General features: G+C 46.8%; 1 protein-coding gene across 7 annotated transcripts in view; it reads right to left on the minus strand.

Annotated features, from left to right (window-relative positions):
- The window catches only part of HECTD1 (HECT domain E3 ubiquitin protein ligase 1), a 128,688-nt gene extending 107,573 nt beyond the window's left edge, over nt 1–21,115 (minus strand). For 4 of the 7 annotated variants that reach the window (XM_063947457.1, XM_063947455.1, XM_063947452.1 and 1 more), the window contains exon 1: nt 20,829–21,114. The gene's annotated coding sequence lies outside the window, so the exon portion shown is untranslated. Of the gene's footprint in view, nt 1–20,828 lie in introns of all 7 variants that reach the window. The other 3 variants (XM_063947454.1, XM_063947456.1, XM_063947451.1) reach the window with 1 other exon arrangement.
- Nucleotides 21,116–21,649: the final 534 nt, after the last annotated feature.

Raw genomic sequence — 21,649 nt, forward strand, 5'->3', positions numbered from 1 at the left:
TGTACGAGTGTGTGTGTGTGTGTGTGTGTGTGTGTGTGTGTGTGTGTGTGTGTGTGTATGTATGTATGTATGTATGTATGTATGTAAGACCTGTAGCAGAGTGCTTACAAGTCATCTTTAGGTTCAGCTGTGTGGCTGTAGACAGGGTAACACTTTTCTCCACATATTTTATGATTGACCGCCACTAAGACTGGTTTTATCACACCCAACAAAAGTGATTTTATCTGGTACTGGACAATCAGCCCATGGTACCCCTGCACGGCAGCACCCAGTTTGGGAACTACTATGCTGCATACTACATTACTGTCTCATTCAAAAGGTTTACCCCGCTATATTAGTGCATTTGGAAGAGACCTCTCTGACTGAGGTTACACTTGTGCTTAAATGACTGTGCACATGCGTTTTGGAATTGAATATGATCACAGGTGTCAACTCTTCCTATCTTCTGAACACAGTCCCAGGAAAAGTACCTATTATTCACCAAATGCATAACAGCATCTCACTTCGGTTACATTGCACTTTTACCATTTCTCCTTATTCTATGGGGTTTTTTTTACTCTCTTCCCCCCCCCCCCCCCCCAAATTAACAAAATCAGTAAACAACGTCTGCCAGATAATATCAGGTATTTCCTGCATGAATGCACTCTGCAGCAACGTCCCTGGAAAATATTTGAAGGGCTGGCAACGAAGTACTATTGTTCTGGTGGCTTAATAAAGGCTGATAGAGCCCAAAACAGTGTCTGTGTTGGATCACTGGCTGAATATAATGTAAATACCATCTACTGAAAGTACTGACTGATGATACTGCAATACAGTCTGCGAGACACAAAGTTATACTGAGTAGGGGGAATACACTGAGACAATAGTATTGTACCTTCTATATATTCTATTCGGGGGGGGGGGGGGGGGGGGGGGGGGCGCCTAAAGCCCAAGCACACAGATCATGGGCTCTATACTTGAAGTTGCAGACATAACATTCCTGAGCATATTGTGAGCTGTAGCTACAAATGGTGACTTACAATCCTGATTTATAAAGCGAGTCAAATGACAGAACGCATCTTCCTGAAAAATACACACACGTACAAGACGATTGCTTATAAGAATGATAAATTGGTTCCGTTTCAACACGTCTATAAATACAGCTAGCAAGGAGAGCAGAGTGCATGCCAGATCATCAATGTGCTGCCTGTGGAAGGGTTAGGTCTCATGGTTTGTCCCCGAGTAGTCACATGGATGCCCTTGCTGTTCCATTCCTAAAGCCAGTTTCCGCCCAAGAGCAACACAGTGTTTAGGAAGACGTAGAGTAAACATGTCATTAACATTGCTGTAATAAGTGCTAATAATAATCACAATGTCACCTCCTTTGTTCCCTAAATCATAACATGGCTCACGGGATGTACCACGGATGCACCATCTAGCACCACTGTACAACACAATTATCCCTTAACAGGTAACACTGTTGTTTCAAAAGTATTAAAACTGATCAGTGGCTGTTTCTGAAATCAAATATCAATTGTCACATCACAATAATATTGATTTTTATGATCTCTTTGATAGGTTGTGTTGTTTTACCATAGTTTATTCTATAAAGTGCATATGGAGCCTGCAAGGCCAACTGTAAGGGTAGTGGAGCGGAATCCGGTCTGAAGATCGACACAGTCTAGGTCGACAATGTTTAGGTTGACCACTATAGGTCGACAGTCCCTAGGTTGACAGGGTTGGAAGGTCGACAGGATTACTAGGTCGACAGGTCAAAAGGTCGACATGAGTTTTTCAAAAAAATTCTATTTTTTTAACTTTTTCATACTTCGCGATCCACGTGGACTATGATTGGAATGGTAATATGTGCTGACCGAAGCGGTAGCGGAGCGAAGCACCTTGCCCAAAGCATGGCAAGAGAAGCGAGGGGACACGGTGCACTAATTGGGGTTCCCGGTCACTCTACGAAGAAACCGACACCAAAAAAACAAGAACCTCATGTTGACATTTTGACCTGTTGACCTAGCACGTCGACCTTCCAACCGTGTCGACCTAGTGACTGTCAAGCTATAGTGGTCGACCTAAACACTGTCGACCACTATAGGTTGACAGTCAATTTGATGATCCACACCCAGTGGAGCATTCACGGTGCTGTGTACTGACACATCGAAGTATCTGGGATCCCATTAATGCTGGAACAATTAAGCAGAGAAGACACTGCATGCACTCTTTCCAGAACATAACTACTTGGGTGTAACAGGGGACGAATCCCCCCACTCACTTACATGCGTCAGTACAAGCAATGTGAGCAGTATGGGCCAGACTGTTTGTAAGTAAAGAAAAGGAAAATAATTGAGAAAGGTCCACTGTATAGAATATATGGTGATTATACTCTAAAGCTGGCCACACACGAAGCGACGTGTGCGGCCAATGCGACGGAGCATCCAAGGGCCGACATATCGGGCAGTTTCCAAACACGGTGCGATCTGGTTCTCGACCGCTCGCTATGCCGGCCCTCCTCTGCATATCGCTGCTTGGGATCATCCGTCTGCATCGCTGATCGTTTGAACGTGCAGAAAGATCAGCGGTGCTGGGCGGACAACCCCACAGGTGCGTGCAATGGACGAAATCATGCCCACACATTGAACAATATAGCTGCTATATTGTTCCAGATCATCGGATCGGCAGCTGTATCGTGCCATGTGTGGAGGCCTCACTGAATGAAGAAAAAGTGCCCATCATAGGTATCTTTTGGAAGTAAAGCGAAATCCACACAAGCCCAATTCCTTTTGCTACATAAAAACATCAGAAATAATAAAAAATAGAACATCCACAGTAGCACTACGCATGCATCTCACCAGATAAAATATGGAAGTAACTTATCATTCTGATGAAACGCGTCAAGTACGATATTCTGTCATCTCCATCAACATACGCTAAACACATTTTCTGCAGCTAGTTCTGTTTCTTGAGGAGTGAGATGCACGTGAAGCCATTCTCGCCATATATTCTGCAATTGCAATACACTATTGGGGAATGCATAGATCTGTATAGGAGGCAGGACCCTATGCAAGGCATGGCTGGCGAAACACCTATGTCACCCACTTTAACGTCAATATACGGTAGTGGGTTTTTATGTCGACATGACAGGATGTCGACTTCGCCATAATGTTGACATTGACTATGTTCACATTCATCATGTACACAGGGATGAAATGTCAACACATTGTCCCTGGTGGCTCAGTGGTGACTTACCTGCTCCTGACAAGTACAGCGCCTTCAGCATGGCTTCTGGGTCCAGCAGTCATGTGACTTCTTGGTCAGACCACTGATCCTCCTGCAGTCTGCTATGTATCCCCTGTCTCTAATTCCTTGCCCTACCTCTCGTGCCTAACCCTAGCCCCCCACAGTCTAACCCTAACTTCCCTCCTGACATTTTAACAATGTCAGCATAACAGTCGTCAACATTATGTCATTGCACACCTTTTGACTACATCCCCAATATTCAAATAAGTAGTCTATGCTTACACCGGCTGCAGTGCAGCATAAAGGATTATTAAAGAAATAATTTTCTATATACTGTGCCATAAGGCAATCGCAAAAAAAAAAAACAATTCAGAGATTGAGATTTTTACCCCAATTTAAAGAATGCCGAATCCACCAATTTGCACCCACACAGTCGTTATTTTTCAGTGATTTGCAGATCATTTTCAGCAAATACATATCTGCCAATCTTGAAAGGCTTATCAATTTAATATAAATGGACTGCAAATCTGCTAATTGTTACCATACACTAGCAAATTACAGCCCCAATGGGGTCGATTCAATTCGGCAACAGATGAATAGCGCCGGGAATTATCTCCCGACGCTATTCAAATCAGCAACAAGTTACCCGCAATTGTTGGGAATTCTTCTCTCAGCCCCGGGGGGTGAGAGAAGAAACCGACAAAAGAGCCGTTGCGAGGCTGATTCTGTCGGGAATCAGCATCGCCGCGTGTAGTTAAGTCGGAGAATGCTCGTTCTCCCGACAAAACTACCTGTTAAGTCGGCGAGAACGGGCATTCGCCGACTTAACTTTAGCTGAATTGAATAGCGTCGGGAGCTAATTCCCGGCGCTATTCATCTGTTGCCGAATTGAATAGACCCTAATTAATTTGTGAAATTCAACATGTTTGACAACCTGATTTAACAATCCCAAACGGTTTTTGGTTGGAATCTGCGTTCTGCAAGCCCCATACAAGGCAGATTTATTTGCACAATCATCTTCAAAATGCCAAATTGCCCCAAATGATTGATGGGAGCCTTTATACGTTTGGTTAATTTTGAAGTACTGGCAAGTTTAATGGAGATATCACGTTTCTAAGTATTAAAAGGATTCCAACAAGCGGTCACTATGCCAAATTAAACAGCCCAGAGTGAAAATTGGATCAAGTAGCTACAGTACATTGTATTCCCAAGATGTTTTTTTTTTCTGTGAAACATTTATACAAGGAAAGAGACTGCTTCCATTTTTTTTATCATACTCATATAAGGAAACTAATTGTGGCCAGTTATTAAGGGAAACAAGCATTGCACAAATTGTTTATCATACTGTGGCTCAATTCAATTATTGTATCACAGTCATCAGCTACTTCTTTTTCTTTGTGGAATTTTGGGGGCACTAGACACCCTATCAGAGGCTTCTATGACACACTGTATACTAATTAGAGATATTCTTTGCTTTGTCAGACACTCCTTTTTAAAGAGAAGAAAAACAGACGTGTAAGAAATGTAATGTTAAATACTATAAGAAATTGCACATGTCATGTATTACCTGGTTTCTTATTTTACAGGAGATTTCCCTATAAAGTGGGCAGTATAAGCCCCTTGGAGGGGGGTTAGGAGGACCTTACCTAGGGGGACAGATTTTGAATAAACGTGTTAACCTTCCTCAATGAAATGAGGGTGTGATGGATGTGTTTATGAATGAAGTGTCTCTAAAATATATATTGTCCTAGTGAGGAGTATAAATAGGATTAGCCCTGTAATTTATGAGTAATGTGTTAAGGCTACAATGTATGGCATGTTAATATCCCTATACATTTGTCTCACCTCTTAACGGGCCCATACATCAGCAATCGATTGGGTCAATTTGCAACTAAATCTGCAATGTATGGGGTTCACAGATTTCAGCCACAAATCGATTGGGATTGTTAAATCTGTTTTTTCAACATGTTCAATTTCACAGATCAATTAGGACTATAGATTGCTAGTGTATGGGCAACAATCCTGCAGACCATTTCTAGTAAACTGATGAGTCTTTACAGACTGGCAAATCTGTTTAAATGGAAACGATCTGCAAATCATTGACAAATATCTGTAATGTATGGGCAAAGTTAGATGGATTGTGAAAACAATGCATCTGGGGGGAAATAATCTCAGGATCTAAGAAACAATAAATTGTGATTGCAGATGTATATGCTTTACTCTGAGAGAGGTTATTTATGATCTTAGGTTTAAAGGGGGTACTCACGGGAGAGATGTGTGCTGAGCGATCTTAACACAGACCGCTCAGCACACATCTCTCACCCTGCTCAGCACAGCGAGGGGGAAAGCAGACAGGGGGCCGCTCACTTCATACAACGCATGCATGCAGGCTCAATCTAGCACTGGCGATAGCAGCAGGGCCGCGCATCACTATCGCTGGAGGGCATACACACGGCAGATCCGTGCTTAAAATCTAAGCAATCTAGCAAGATTGCTTAGATTTTAAATACGGATCTCTCCGTGTGTACCCCCCTTAAGAATATAACAGCGATTCCTGCTTAACTGGGATTATGGCTAAAGCGTTGGTAAAGTATTGCAGATGAATAAATAAGATTAATCACAGCTTTATTAGCATTTTTTTTACTAATTATTATTATTAGTCTGTTTCTAGAACACTGATTACATTAGTGCTTTACACTTGACCCACTTGCAGGTTTAGAAGTAGTTAGTCCCCTTGCTTCAACAATAATGAATATTGTGGGAGCTTAGTGCTTCCTAGTTGCATCCCCTCTGACCTATACATGTGCCCCCAATGGGTGGTGCAGAGGCAGAGAGCTGGAATGTTGCGCAGATTTGACGTCCACACCCTGGTGGCTAAACGTAATAGCCTCCAGCTTGCCAGAGGCACGGGACTTTGTGCGAGTCTGCACGTTTTTGTTTTTGTTTTTAAAGCAGAAATCACTTACAAAGCAAATCTAGGTTGGTTTTGTCTTGGAAGTGATTGCTGCTTTAAAAAAACGTACAGACTCGCAATCACTTACAAGACAAAACCAAACTTTATTTGCTTTGTAACTGATTGCTGCTTTAAAATAGCATGCAGACTAATACAAAGTCGCGCACCTCCGCCTTCCCGCAGGTTAATACATTTAGCCCTGGATATCTGTAATATTGACACCTTTTCAGGTATTATCATCGGTATGTTTGCTCATCAATTCTCTTGTATGTCCGATGACTCTGCTATGAGCACTCCTGGAACTAGTTCCTCCACCTCAATATGCTCCTGCAGTGTCAGACTGACATGAAAGCAGCCTTGATTGTTAAGCCACTGCCTTTGCAAGCAATATATCTATGGCACACATACAATCTCTGATTTCACCTCCTGACAACTAATGGCAGATTCTAATGGGGGGTATACACGGAGAGATCTGTGCTTAAAATCTAAGCAATCTTGCTAGATTTCTTAGATTTTAAGCACGGATCTGCCGTGTGTATGCCCCCCAGCGATCGCTATCGCCAGTGCTAGATTGAGCTGCATGCAGGCTCAATCTAGCGGGTCGCTCACTTCACCGTTGTGTGAAGTGAGCGGCCCCCCGTCGGCTTTACCCCTCGCTCAGCACATCGCGCTGTGCTGAGCGGGGTGAGAGATGTGTGCTGAGCGGTCTGTGTTAAGATCACTCAGCACACATCTCTCCCGTGAGTACCCCCCTTAAGGCCTGCTATAGTTTCCATTAACAATCACACATTCATTCTCTAGTCAGGGACAACCAACAAAACCCCATAAAATGTTGTGAACTGGTGCGGGATGCCGGTTGATCTCCAATGTTTTTTTAAAGCAGCAATCATTTACAAGGCATGATTTTGCCTTGTAAATGATTGCTCCTTTAAAAAAGCTGCCAAGCATCCCACCCCTCTGGCAAACTCAAACCCTATTATATATGTCCCCATAATTCCATTTTCTTAATATGTATCACATGTACAGCACAATGTCACGACTCAGAAGTCATCATAGCAGCTCCCACTCAGCAAAGACTACGAACGCATAGGGGTCAATTCTATTCAGCGACAGTTGAATAGCGCCGGGAGTTAGCTCCCGGCACTATTCAATAGAGCGCCAAGTGACACCGATTGTCGGGAATTCTTCTCTCGCCCCTGGGGAATGAGAGAAGAAATCCAACAAAAGTGCTGCCACGCGGCCGGCGCGAGGCTGATTCTGTCGGGAATCAGCATCACGCCGGGGAGTTGAGTCGGAAAATGCCTATTCTCCAGACAATTAAACCTGTTAAGTCAGCGAGAACGGGACTTCGCCGACTTAACTTGAGCTGAATTGAATAGCAACGAGAGCTAACTCCCGGCGCTATTCAACTGTCGCTGAATAGAATTGACCCCATAGACAACTTAATTAAGTTTTGAATATTTAGTTATTGTTTTAAACACAAAGAAAACCCTGCAAAGATTGGAACACACAGCCAAATTTATTGAAAATACTAAATCGGATGCTTCGTGGCTACAAATAGAGCTCCCGGCTTTTCTCCTGTGAGATTAGCCATGCATTTAGTGACTATATACACGGACACTGACTACTATAATGATGCAGGCTGTTACTACCAGCAGACATATTGAATCTGCTGCTCCAGTGTTCTTATGATCTAGTATAGAGCAATAAAACACAGATTTGGCCACTATGATGACCTCACCTAAGTGTTCCAGCCCCGTAAATAAAAAAGCCGTTCAGTTAAAAGCAGAGCAAAAAATAAGAATTTACTTACCGATAATTCTATTTCTCGGAGTCCGTAGTGGATGCTGGGGTTCCTGAAAGGACCATGGGGGATAGCGGCTCCGCAGGAGACAGGGCACAAAAAGTAAAGCTTTAGGATCAGGTGGTGTGCACTGGCTCCTCCCCCTATGACCCTCCTCCAAGCCTCAGGATACTGTGCCCGGACGAGCGTACATAATAAGGAAGGATTTTGAATCCCGGGTAAGACTCATACCAGCCACACCAATCACACTGTACAACCTGTGATCTGAACCCAGTTAACAGTATGATAACAGCGGAGCCTCTGAAAAGATGGCTCACAACAATAATAACCCGATTTTTGTAACTATGTACAAGTATTGCAAATAATCCGCACTTGGGATGGGCGCCCAGCATCCACTACGGACTCCGAGAAATAGAATTATCGGTAAGTAAATTCTTATTTTCTCTATCGTCCTAGTGGATGCTGGGGTTCCTGAAAGGACCATGGGGATTATACCAAAGCTCCCAAACGGGCGGGAGAGTGCGGATGACTCTGCAGCACCGAATGAGAGAACTCCAGGTCCTCCTTAGCCAGGGTATCAAATTTGTAGGATTTTACAAACGTGTTTGCCCCTGACTAAGTAGCCGCTCGGCAAAGTTGTAAAGCCGAGACCCCTCGGGCAGCCGCCCAAGATGAGCCCACCTTCCTTGTGGAATGGGCATTTACATATTTTGGCTGTGGCAGGCCTGCCACAGAATGTGCAAGCTGAATTGTATTACACATCCAACTAGCAATAGTCTGCTTAGAAGCAAGAGCACCCAGTTTGTTGGGTGCATACAGGATAACAGCAAGTCAGTTTTCCTGACTCCAGCCGTCCTGGAACCTATATTTTCAGGGCCCTGACAACATCTAGCAACTTGGAGTCCTCCAAGTCCTTAGTAGGCGCAAGGCACCACAATAAGCTGGTTCAGGTGAAACACTGACACCACCTTAGGGAGAGAACTGGGGACGAGTCCGCAGCTCTGCCCTGTCCGAATGGACAAACAGATATGGGCTTTTTTGAGAAAAAAACCACCAATTTGACACTCGCCTGGCCCAGGCCAGGACCAAGAGCATGGTCACTTTTCATGTGAGATGCTTCAAATCCACAGATTTGACTGGTTTTAAACCAATGTGATTTGAGGAATCCCAGAACTACGTTGAGATCCCACAGTGCCACTGGAGGCACAAAAGGGGGTTGTACATGCAATACTCCCTTGACAAACTTCTGGACTTCAGGAACTGAAGCCAATTCTTTCTGGAAGAAAATCGACAGGGCCTAAATTTGAACCTTAATGGACCCCAACTTGAGGCCCATAGACACTCCTGTTTGCAGGAAATGCAGGAATCGACCGAGTTGAAATTTCTTCGTGGGGCCTTCCTGGCCTCACACCACGCAACATATTTTCGCCCCATGTGGTGATAATGTTGTGCGGTCACCTCCTTCCTGGCTTTGACCAGGGTAGGAAAGACCTCTTCCGGAATGCCTTTTTCCCTTAGGATCCGGCGTTCCACCGCCATGCCGTCAAACGCAGCTGCGGTAAGTCTTGGAACAGACATGGTACTTGCTGAAGCAAGTCCCTTCTTAGCGGCAGAGGCCATAAGTCCTCTGTGAGCATCTCTTGAAGTTCCGGGTACCAAGTCCTTCTTGGCCAATCCAGAGCCATGAGTATAGTTCTTACTCCTCTACGTCTTATAAATTCTCAGTACCTTAGGTATGAGAAGCAGAGGAGGGAACACATACACCGACTGGTACACCCACGGTGTTACCAGAACGTCCACAGCTATTGCCTGAGGGTCTCTTGACCTGGCGCAATACCTGTCCCGTTTTTTGTTCAGACGGGACGCCATCATGTCCACCTTTGGTATTTCCCAACGGTTCACAATCATGTGGAAAAAACTTCCCGATGAAGTTTCCACTCTCCCGGGTGGAGGTCGTGCCTGCTGAGGAAGTCTGCTTCCCAGTTTCCATTCCCGGAATGAAACACTGCTGACAGTGCTATCACATGATTTTCCGCCCAGCGAAAAGTCCTTGCAGTTTTTGCCATTGCCCTCCTGCTTCTTGTGCCGCCCTGTCTGTTTACGTGGGCGACTGCCGTGATGTTTTTCCCACTGGATCAATACCGGCTGACCTTGAAGCAGAGGTCTTGCTAAGCTTAGAGCATTATAAAATTACCCTTAGCTCCAGTATATTTATGTGGAGAAAAATCTCCAGACTTGATCACACTCCCTGGAAATTTTTTTCCTTGTGTGACTGCTCCCCAGCCTCTCGGGCTGGCCTCCGTGGTCACCAGCATCCAATCCTGAATGCCGAATCTGCGGCCCTCTAGAAGATGAGCACTCTGTAACCACCACAGGAGAGACACCCTTGTCCTTGGACACAGGGTTATCCGCTGATGCATCTGAAGATGCGATCCGGACCATTTGTCCAGCAGATCCCACTGAAAAGTTCTTGCGTGAAATCTGCCGAATGGAATTGCTTCGTAGGAAGCCTCTTTTCCTGGTTTTAGGAGGTTCCTGACTAGCTCGGATAACTCCCTGGCTTTCTCTTCCGGGAGAAACACCTTTTTCTGGACTGTGTCCAGAATCATCCCTAGGCACAGCAGACGTGTCGTCGGGAACAGCTGCGATTTTGGAATATTTAGAATCCACCCGTGCTGTTGTAGCAGTATCCGAGATAGTGCTACTCCGACCTCCAACTGTTCCCTGGACTTTGCCCTTATCAGGAGATCGTCCAAGTAAGGGATAATTAAGACGCCTTTTCTTTGAAGAAGAATCATCATTTCGGCCATTACCTTGGTAAAGACCCGGGGTGCCGTGGACAATCCAAACGGCAGCGTCTGAAACTGATAGTGACAGTTCTGTACCACGAACCTGAAGTACCCTTAGTGAGAAGGGCAAATTTGGGACATGGAGGTAAGCATCCCTGATGTCCCGGGACACTATATAGTCCCCTTCTTCCTGGTTCGTTATCACTGCTCTGAGTGACTCCATCTTGATTTGAACCTTTGTAAGTGTTCAAATTTTTTTAGATTTAGAATAGGTCTCACCTAGCCTTCTGGCTTCAGTACCACAATATAGTGTGGAATAATACCCCTTTCCTTGTTGTAGGAGGGGTAATTTGATTATCACCTGCTGGGAATACAGCTTGTGAATTGTTTCCCATACTGCCTCCTTGTCGGAGGGAGACCTTGGTAAAGCAGACTTCAGGAGCCTGCGAGGGGGAAACGTCTCGACATTCCAATCTGTACCCCTGGGATACTACTTGTAGGATCCAGGGGTCCTGTACGGTCCCAGCGTCATGCTGAGAGCTTGGCAGAAGCGGTGGAAGGCTTCTGTTCCTGGGAATGGGCTGCCTGCTGCAGTCTTCTTCCCTTTCCTCTATCCCTGGGCAGATATGACTCTTATAGGGACGAAAGGACTGAGGCTGAAAAGACGGTGTCTTTTTCTGCAGAGATGTGACTTAGGGTAAAAACGGTGGATTTTCCAGCAGTTGCCGTGGCCACCAGGTCCGATGGACCGACCCCAAATAACTCCTCTTCCTTTATACGGCAATACACCTTTGTGCCGTTTGGAATCTGCATCACCTGACCACTGTCGTGTCCATAAACATCTTGTGGCAGATATGGACATCGCACTTACTCTTGATGCCAGAGTGCAAATATCCCTCTGTGCATCTCGTATATATAGAAATGCATCCTTTAAATGCTCTATAGTCAATAACATACTGTCCCTGTCAAGGGTATCAATATTTTTAGTCAGGGAATCCGACCAAGCCACCCCAGCTCTGCACATCCAGGCTGATTCTAAGCAGCTCTTTAGGAGAGCCACCTAGATTGCACCCTTCTCGGCCGGGCACAAAAACCTAACTGAGGCTTGGAGGAGGGTCATAGGGGGAGGAGCCAGTGCACACCACCTGATCCTAAAGCTTTACTTTTTGTGCCCTGTCTCCTGCGGAGCCGCTATCCCCCATGGTCCTTTCAGGAACCCCAGCATCCACTAGGACGATAGAGAAATAAAGAATAAAAAAAAAAAACTCTGCCAGGCTCACTGGATTAATATCCGCAACAGACAGACATAGAAATGTATCCTCATAAACCGCAGCTTTAGTCACACCGCCAGGTTCCGGGCGCCCCGGATGCGCCAAGCGGCTTTCTTACTCATAGGGGTGAATCCTATTACACCCACAAATTCATCACGCATAAGTGTGCTTGTACGCCACACTTACAGAACCGCAGACTCAGAGTTTTGTTCGCAGCCCAATAGCGATAATGTGCGAGTCCGGCGCAATAAAGGACTGCGAGGGATGCAACTTCTGGTGCCGTTACTGGCGTTTCAACACTGCTGCAACAGCAATTCACACCCACTGGGGGGGAGATAGATAGGATTCCCCCTTATGTGTGCATCTTATTCACATAGGTAAAACAGGATACTATCGTTAGGTCGACCAGCATTAGGTCAACATACATTGGGTTGACCACTGATGGTCGACATGCAAAAAGGTCGACATGCGTTTTTAACAATCTTTTTCATTTTTTCATCTTTTTCATACTTAACTATCCACGTGGACTACAATTGGGAACGGTAACCTGTGCCGAGTGAAGTGGTAGTGGAGCGAGGCACCTTGCCCGAAGCATGGCGAGCAAAGCATGCCACGCGAGGGGACGCGGTGCACTAATTGGGCTTCCCGGTCGCTGTACGGAGAAAACACCAAAAACAGTCAAAAAAAACTCATGTCTACCTTGTACATGTCGACCTAATGAAAATGTCGACCTTCAGTGGTCGACTCAGTTTATGTCAACCTAATGAACCACACCCAGTAAAACAACTGGAAGCTATAAAACTATTTTGTAAGATTACACTGATCAGTTTGATGGGCGACATTGACCTTATCTGTGTGAATGAGTCTGAATCTGTACAGGAAGTACTACAATGCAACGGCTGCAGCAAATTCTCACGCCAAGTTCCACTGTGCTTCACGTGCGACTTTGTACAGGTTTAACACCAATTCCTGTGCGGTTAAACTTGCAGCCCAGCATCTCTAATATGCCCTACACACTTAGCGATCCGCCGCTGAGCTGCCCGACGGCGGATACGGCCAACCCGGCGGCGGGGGGGGCAGTGACGGGGGAAGTGAAGTTTCTTCACTCCCCCCGTCTGCATTGGAGTGCAGACAAATATGGACAAGATCGTCCATATTAGCCTACAAGTACAGCCGACGAGACCAGCGATGAACGAGCGCAGGGCCGCGCATCGTTCATCGCTGGAGCCTCCACACTGCACAATATGAACGTTATTTCGTTCATTAATGAACGAGATTGTTCATATCGTGCAGTCATGTCAGCCAGTGTGTAGGGCCCATAACTTACGCTGAGTGGTGTTTTGCTGCGAGGGTGATGCGAGTAAGATGCAAAGTTTAAAGAAAAGCATATAGTGTGCAACACCTCTCGTTGCGGCTGATGTAGCTGTATGAGGACATATCAGTACAATCAATCAATAATTTATGCAAATACCATACACATTACAAATCCTATCTGAAAGCAAACAAAACACTGATCCAGAATCATGAAAAAAATAATCTGTAGCCAGTAAGAAACCTGCACCCTAGTCAGTTTCCAATGGTTCACTTTACCAAGCAAAAAATAGTACAAGGGAAAGTTCAACAGGTTGTAATTTACACTCCTGCAGTAATGACTGTGCCGTGCAACGAGTTCCGTCTCTGCACCATACAAGCTTTGTTTCAACATAAACGCTGCTCTTGCCACAAATGGTTAAAAAGCCGGCAGTTATGGTAATATTCTGGGATATTGTATACTCTGTTTACTAAACAGCAGGGTACACATGACTATGCAGACACAAAAAGATCAAGTGGTAGGCCCAATGCACTGCACATGCATTCCATGTAATAGTAGCGGCAGCCTGTCCTGCTAGCCCACTGACAAGCATTTATAGGAGCAGCAGATGCTAGGAATATGTTAGGGGTGGTTTTTTTGTTTGTTTGGTTTTTTTTTGGTAGCTTGTATGCTAAAGGCTTTACATCCATTTCAATGTACTTCAATTTGAGCTGCCCTTCTATCTGCTAGGTGATAACTCTACATCACGAGGATTAGACACTAGCTTCTACCCTAGCAATCAGCAGATCCCTTGGACTTGGTTATATACACTAAAGGCCCATATAGACAGGCCGATGCGGGAGAGATGTGTGCTGAGTGTGCGGGGGGAGACGGGGCGCTCATTTCACCCAGCGGGTGAAATGAGCGACCCGCTAGATTGGCCTGCACGGCAGGCCAACCTAGCACCAGCAATGCGCGGGGCTGCGCATCGCTATAGGGGGTACACACAGAGCAATAATGCTCAAATTCAAAGCAATCTAGTCAGATTGCTTAGAATATCGCTCCGAGAGTACCCCCCTCAACTGTAGTTATACTGTAGGCCACTTTTTACTGATGCATAAAACATTGCTTCCAAAATGAAGGTGTAACACCAGCCCTACTTACAAAAAAAAAAAAAAACATGAGAAAGTAAGGTGAAGAGTACACACACACAAAAAAAAAAAAAAAACACTACTAGTCACCGGAAACCTGACTTTTGATATATACAAGTGTGGTTCAATAAAACCCTTTATACACAGCTGTAATAACCCAGGTTGCGGCTCAGTGTAAAAGGGTTAACCTGGATCCAGTGACGGGTTGGTCTGGGAAGCATCTGGGTTACACTGCTTGCGGGTATCCTGGGTCATCTGACCCAAGTCCCGTTCCCTGTATAAGGAGAGCCGTATTCCAGGCGCTTGGAGATCCAACAAAGGTAAGCCTGGCAATATGCTGTGTCCAACCTGCAGGGTGAACGGGTTTCAAGCCGCTGTGCACAGCTTGAAACTAGTGTTCAGTGACCCAGGCTGGACCCGGGAATGCGGTGTAAAAAGGTTATAAGTAAGGTAACAAGATCTCTCGCGTGTATAATGTTCTCATATTGAGGTACATAGTGTGATCAGATTTCTGCATCTAAAGGGCACATCAGCATCTGAAATACTGTGATAATGTTATGTCACAGAAACCGGTTTGGGTTTCGGGCTTGGCCGACCGGATCGCTGATCATCTTGAAAATATGTTCTGCCGGTCTCAAAGGCAGTGCCCCAAACCTAAACCTGTGTCTGTGACATGACGTTCTAACCACACACCTTGACAAGATGGTGATGAATTTCAGCTACTGATGTGCCCTTTAGACACATGAAATCTGATCACACTACGCACCTCGATGTCTGACCATGTTCTTCCCCCAGCCCCGCCATCTTACAGCTGATGTTGGGACGGGTCCAATATGTTTTACCGGCAGACGGTATGCAGGCTGTCAGTATACTGGATTCCCGGCAACAAGTCTCCTCGCGGGATCGCTGCACTCACCATGCATCAGGCCCGGTGAACGCCGGGATCCCTACAGCCGGTATATTAACTGCATCCCGTTGGGACAGTATGACCGATATGAGCCTCAGTCTAATGGCCGTGAGGGGAAGTAGTGGTCTACCTGCTCTGGCGGAAAATCATAATGCAATAGAGAAAATGGACACACATGAAAGGACCTGGGTCAGTGTGCGATGTGAAAGCACACTGAAGGAATTAGCGGGTCGCCTGACCCGGTAATTCAACCCGGTAAAAAAGAAGGGTTTTACCCGGATTGATTACCGGGTCAGGTGCGGTGTGAATGGGAGCCGTGTCGATGCGACACGGTTCCCATTCACAGCATAGGGAGAGGCGGCGCAGGAGATGAGCTCATCTCCCGGCGCCGCCTCCACCCCCGCCCCTGCTGCTGCTGCTCCCTCCGCTGCTATGGCAACCGACCCAGTATATTGCCGGGTCGGAAAGCCAGCAGCGGAGCGCAAATGCCGGATCCCACCCGGTAAGTACACGTTTGTCTTACCGGGTAGGATCCGGCATTTGCGGTCTGAAACAGGTATTATTGAACCACCCTTGTAGATCTGTCATTAGTTAAAGAGCCCAAACTACACCCTCATCAGGAGACTTTCCATTAATGCGTACAGATAAGCCGACAAAAGGGGATCCCATTACCCAATTTCCGGCCAACGCAGATTAATTAAACTTCACAATCTCAACAAGCTTTCCCCAGTTACAACTTCCTCCAAAAGATGACCATGTTAAGACTATTTTTCTAAAGTATACTTATTTATAGGGTTGAGTCCTGCAACAGGTTTTCCAAGTGCCAATTATTTGATTACAAACATGATATACAAAAGGCAATGTTGTACATGCAGTTCAGAACTATAAATATATTTTAATGTATTCAAACTCTCTTTGGCATATAGACTTATGTAAAAATAAAGAAAAGAAAATATTTTTTCTAGTGTAACACAGTAAAATAGCAAACATGCAAGATTTGAATATAGCCTAATGGTGCCCATACACTTGGGAGATAATCCGAGCTAACCTTCGATTTCGACCGCATCTGTGAGAGGAATCGAAGGATTGTATGCATATTTTAGGTACCTTTCGACGCGATGAGCGGGCACGCCCGTCGAATCTCACGTCTCAAGATAGTATGTGCTGCACTTAATATTTATCGAATCGCAGTGCGATCGCATGCGTTTTTAAAACCACATGCTATATATCGCACTGCGATGTGCGATGGGCACCCGCCGGAGCGGATGGAGGCTGCTCCCACTCAGCGGTGACGTTCCCATCACGTGATTACCATGTGATCTATCACATGGTAATCACTTTGATAGTTCAGTTGAGATTTCATCGCACCTGAACTGCCGGTGCGATGCCCCGCGATGTTGCGTCACGGGGCATCGCACAAGTGTATGGGCACCATTACAAAGAGACTGACGCAACTTCGAAAACACCAGAATACTTTAAAATGTAAGCACAAATAATCAACAACTCAAGTTCCTTCTCATCCACTAAATGATATAGTGCTATACAGTATACTGAAACACAGTTTGATTATGTCCAGTTGCCTAGCAAGTATGACGTTTACCATATTATTATTGCTCTCTGCATGTGTCAGCGACAATATAAGTGTGGGGCAGTGCTAGGATACTTAATATACAAGTCACTATGAGTCAAGGCAAACTTAAAAGCAAGTGTGTGCTGCTTGTGTTTGTAGTCCCTGATGAGGAAGTTTAAGGTTTGGTAATCCGGATCAAAGTATCAGGAATATGGCTACTTGTAACAAAGGAATAATACTTATATTGTACTATAGGTTCTCAATTCTTAGACATATTTCAGAATGAGTTTGTGCAAATGTATTGGACACTACCCCCATGCTGTGATCATCTCTCATCTAATACAAAGGTTGGCAACATGCGGCACTCCGACCGCTGTGGAACTATACATCCCAGCATGCCCTGACAAAGTTTTAGAAAGCCCTAACAGCAAAACTGTAACAGGGCATGCTGGGATGTGTAGTCCCACAACAACTGGAGCGCTGCACATGGTCTAGCACTAATAATATACTGGTAGTGTACCATGGGGTATAATAAACAGGGAGAAGCGGAGCAGCTACAGTATATTGCACAGGAAGAGAAGACAATGAGCTGTGATCGTGTGTTTAGTGTAAACCAACCATTACATAAGGGAATATGAGATGCATCATGGGATGTCTCATAAGGTGCCATGGGTGACGTCCCTAACGCTGTACGTAGGGGTCTCTAGGGGAGGAATATCCACTTTTGCTGTGTACTTTATGGGTAGCAAGGATGAACATGCCAACCATGGGTTTATAACACAGGGAAGGGGGTCTAACAGGGTCTCCCACTGGGTGAGGTGGTACGATACAGGGTATAAGACCGGGTATGGGGGTACAATACAGGGTATAACACTAGGTTATGGGCAAACACAAAGAAAGGGGGTATAATACAGGGTATAACACCGGGTGAGGGGGGGTATAATATAGAGTATAACACTGGGTTAGGTGGGAGTATAATACTGGGTATAACACCGGGTTAGGGGGTATATTACAGGGTTAGAGGGGTATAATACTGGGTATAACACTGGGTTAGAGGGGTATAATACTGGGTATAACACTGGGTTAGGGGGTATAATACTGGGTATAACACTGAATTAGGGGGTATAATATTGGGTATAAAACCAGGTTATGGTTGTATAACACAGGGAAGGGGGTATACTACAGGGTATAACACTGGGATATGGGAAGTATACTACAGGGTATAACACCGGGTTATGGGGGTATACTACAGGGTATAACACTGTGTTAGGGGAGTATAATATTGGGTATAAAACCAGGTTATGGGGGTATAACACAGGGAAGGGGGTATACTACAGGGTATAACACTGGGTTATGGGGGGGTATAACAGAGGGAAGGGGGTGTACGGGGGGGTATAACAGAGGGAAGGGGGTGTACGGGGGGGTATAACAGAGGGAAGGGGGTGTACGGGGGGGTATAACAGAGGGAAGGGGGTGTACGGGGGGGTATAACAGAGGGAAGGGGGTGTACGGGGGGGTATAACAGAGGGAAGGGGGTGTACGGGGGGGTATAACAGAGGGAAGGGGGTGTACGGGGGGGTATAACAGAGGGAAGGGGGTGTACGGGGGGGTATAACAGAGGGAAGGGGGTGTACGGGGGGGTATAACAGAGGGAAGGGGGTGTACTGGGGGGTATAACAGAGGGAAGGGGGTGTACTGGGGGGTATAACAGAGGGAAGGGGGTGTACTGGGGGGTATAACAGAGGGAAGGGGGTGTACTGGGGGGTATAACAGAGGGAAGGGGGTGTACTGGGGGGTATAACAGAGGGAAGGGGGTGTACTGGGGGGTATAACAGAGGGAAGGGGGTGTACTGGGGGGTATAACAGAGGGAAGGGGGTGTACTGGGGGGTATAACAGAGGGAAGGGGGTGTACTGGGGGGTATAACAGAGGGAAGGGGGTGTACTGGGGGGTATAACAGAGGGAAGGGGGTGTACTGGGGGGTATAACAGAGGGAAGGGGGTGTACTGGGGGGTATAACAGAGGGAAGGGGGTGTACTGGGGGGTATAACAGAGGGAAGGGGGTGTACTGGGGGGTATAACAGAGGGAAGGGGGTGTACTGGGGGGTATAACAGAGGGAAGGGGGTGTACTACGGGGTATAACAGAGGGAAGGGGGTATACTACGGGGTATAACAGAGGGAAGGGGGTGTACTACGGGGTATAACAGAGGGAAGGGGGTGTACTACGGGGTATAACAGAGGGAAGGGGGTGTACTACGGGGTATAACACAGGGAAGGGGGTATACTACAGGGTATAACACCGGGTTATGGGGGGGTATAACAGAGGGAAGGGGGTGTACTGGGGGGTATAACAGAGGGAAGGGGGTGTACTGGGGGGTATAACAGAGGGAAGGGGGTGTACTACGGGGTATAACAGAGGGAAGGGGGTGTACTACGGGGTATAACAGAGGGAAGGGGGTGTACTGGGGGGTATAACAGAGGGAAGGGGGTGTACTGGGGGGTATAACAGAGGGAAGGGGGTGTACTACGGGGTATAACAGAGGGAAGGGGGTATACTACAGGGTATAACACCGGGTTATGGGGGGGTATAACAGAGGGAAGGGGGTGTACTGGGGGGTATAACAGAGGGAAGGGGGTGTACTGGGGGGTATAACAGAGGGAAGGGGGTGTACTACGGGGTATAACAGAGGGAAGGGGGTGTACTACGGGGTATAACAGAGGGAAGGGGGTGTACTACGGGGTATAACAGAGGGAAGGGGGTGTACTACGGGGTATAACAGAGGGAAGGGGGTGTACTACGGGGTATAACAGAGGGAAGGGGGTGTACTACGGGGTATAACAGAGGGAAGGGGGTGTACTACGGGGTATAACAGAGGGAAGGGGGTGTACTACGGGGTATAACAGAGGGAAGGGGGTGTACTACGGGGTATAACAGAGGGAAGGGGGTGTACTACGGGGTATAACAGAGGGAAGGGGGTGTACTACGGGGTATAACAGAGGGAAGGGGGTGTACTACGGGGTATAACAGAGGGAAGGGGGTGTACTACGGGGTATAACAGAGGGAAGGGGGTGTACTACGGGGTATAACAGAGGGAAGGGGGTGTACTACGGGGTATAACAGAGGGAAGGGGGTGTACTACGGGGTATAACAGAGGGAAGGGGGTGTACTACGGGGTATAACAGAGGGAAGGGGGTGTACTACGGGGTATAACAGAGGGAAGGGGGTGTACTACGGGGTATAACAGAGGGAAGGGGGTGTACTACGGGGTATAACAGAGGGAAGGGGGTGTACTACGGGGTATAACAGAGGGAAGGGGGTGTACTACGGGGTATAACAGAGGGAAGGGGGTGTACTACGGGGTATAACAGAGGGAAGGGGGTGTACTACAGGGTATAACAGAGGGAAGGGGGTGTACTACAGGGTATAACACCGGGTTATGGGGGGTATAACACAGGGGAGGGGTGTACTACAGGGTATAACACCGGGTTATGGGGGGTATAATAGAGGGAAGGGGTGTACTACAGGGTTTAACACAGGGAAGGGGTGTACTACAGGGTATAACACCGGGTTAGGGGTCCCATGCACGGGAAGGGGTACCAGACAGGGAAGTGGGTATAATACGGGGAGGTGGATATAACACACCATGGATGTGCCATGTAGCTGTTACAGCCTGGTAACACACCCGGGCCCTGCCGCCCCTGTGACTGATCAGGCTGCCAGCAGATCGCCTCGGCCCCGGATTAGGCCCGGACCACAGTCTGGAGTTTTAGGCCTGCCCGAGTGAGACTCCCGGGAGCGAGCAGAGGCATACACGCAGCTAAGGTCAGGCAGAGCCCGGAGAATCAGATGACTACCAATCTGCTTACCGTGTCCGTGCGGATCCGGTCTGGGCCTCGCAGCTCCGGCTGTTCCCCGGAGTCACACGGAGCGTGTCACGGGCTCACACCGAGACTCCGCCCGCTCTGCCCGGCCGCCAGCAGAGGTCGCTATGCAGCACAACCCCCAGACGTGGTGCGGAGAGGCCACACAGCTCGGCGCATACTCTGCTTCCTGTCCCCTTCCGACTCATTGCACTTGCGGGGTGGATACAAGTTTTACCAGTATGTTAGATCGGCAGAAACTCCAGTGCCCGCCCTCACCACGAAACCGAGCTCCATGTGTCAACCACAAGAACACTGGGCAGTTTGGTTCTAAACCTGACCTCCTACTCCTATTCTCATTGTAGTTTATACAGCAACCAGGAAATGAACTCTGTTTTGTTAGTATCACCTGACTGAACTTCACTACTAGTCTTGTATAGAGAGATACACACACATACATACACATACCTCCCAACATGACCCTCTCCAGGAGGGACAGAATGCTCTGCTCCTGGACTTCCCTAATAATGTATGATTTCCAGCACCTGTGCTGAAACACCTTTCTTATCCATTTACCTGTTCAACACAGGTGCTGGCAATCATAGAGAAAGAGAAAGTCCAGAAGCAGAGCATTGTTTCCCTCCTGGAGAGGGTCATGTTGGGAGGTATGCATACATACATACATACATACATACATACATATATATATATATATATATATATATACACACACACACACACATATTTGGAAACAGATTAAAACAGTTTTTCAGGCAAATTGTTTAAACCAATTTCTCTTACGTTCTAGAGGATGCTGGGGTCCACAT

The sequence above is a fragment of the Pseudophryne corroboree genome, chromosome 12 (assembly GCF_028390025.1).
Source record: "Pseudophryne corroboree isolate aPseCor3 chromosome 12, aPseCor3.hap2, whole genome shotgun sequence".
In the NCBI taxonomy this organism is placed as follows: Eukaryota; Metazoa; Chordata; class Amphibia; order Anura; family Myobatrachidae; genus Pseudophryne; species Pseudophryne corroboree.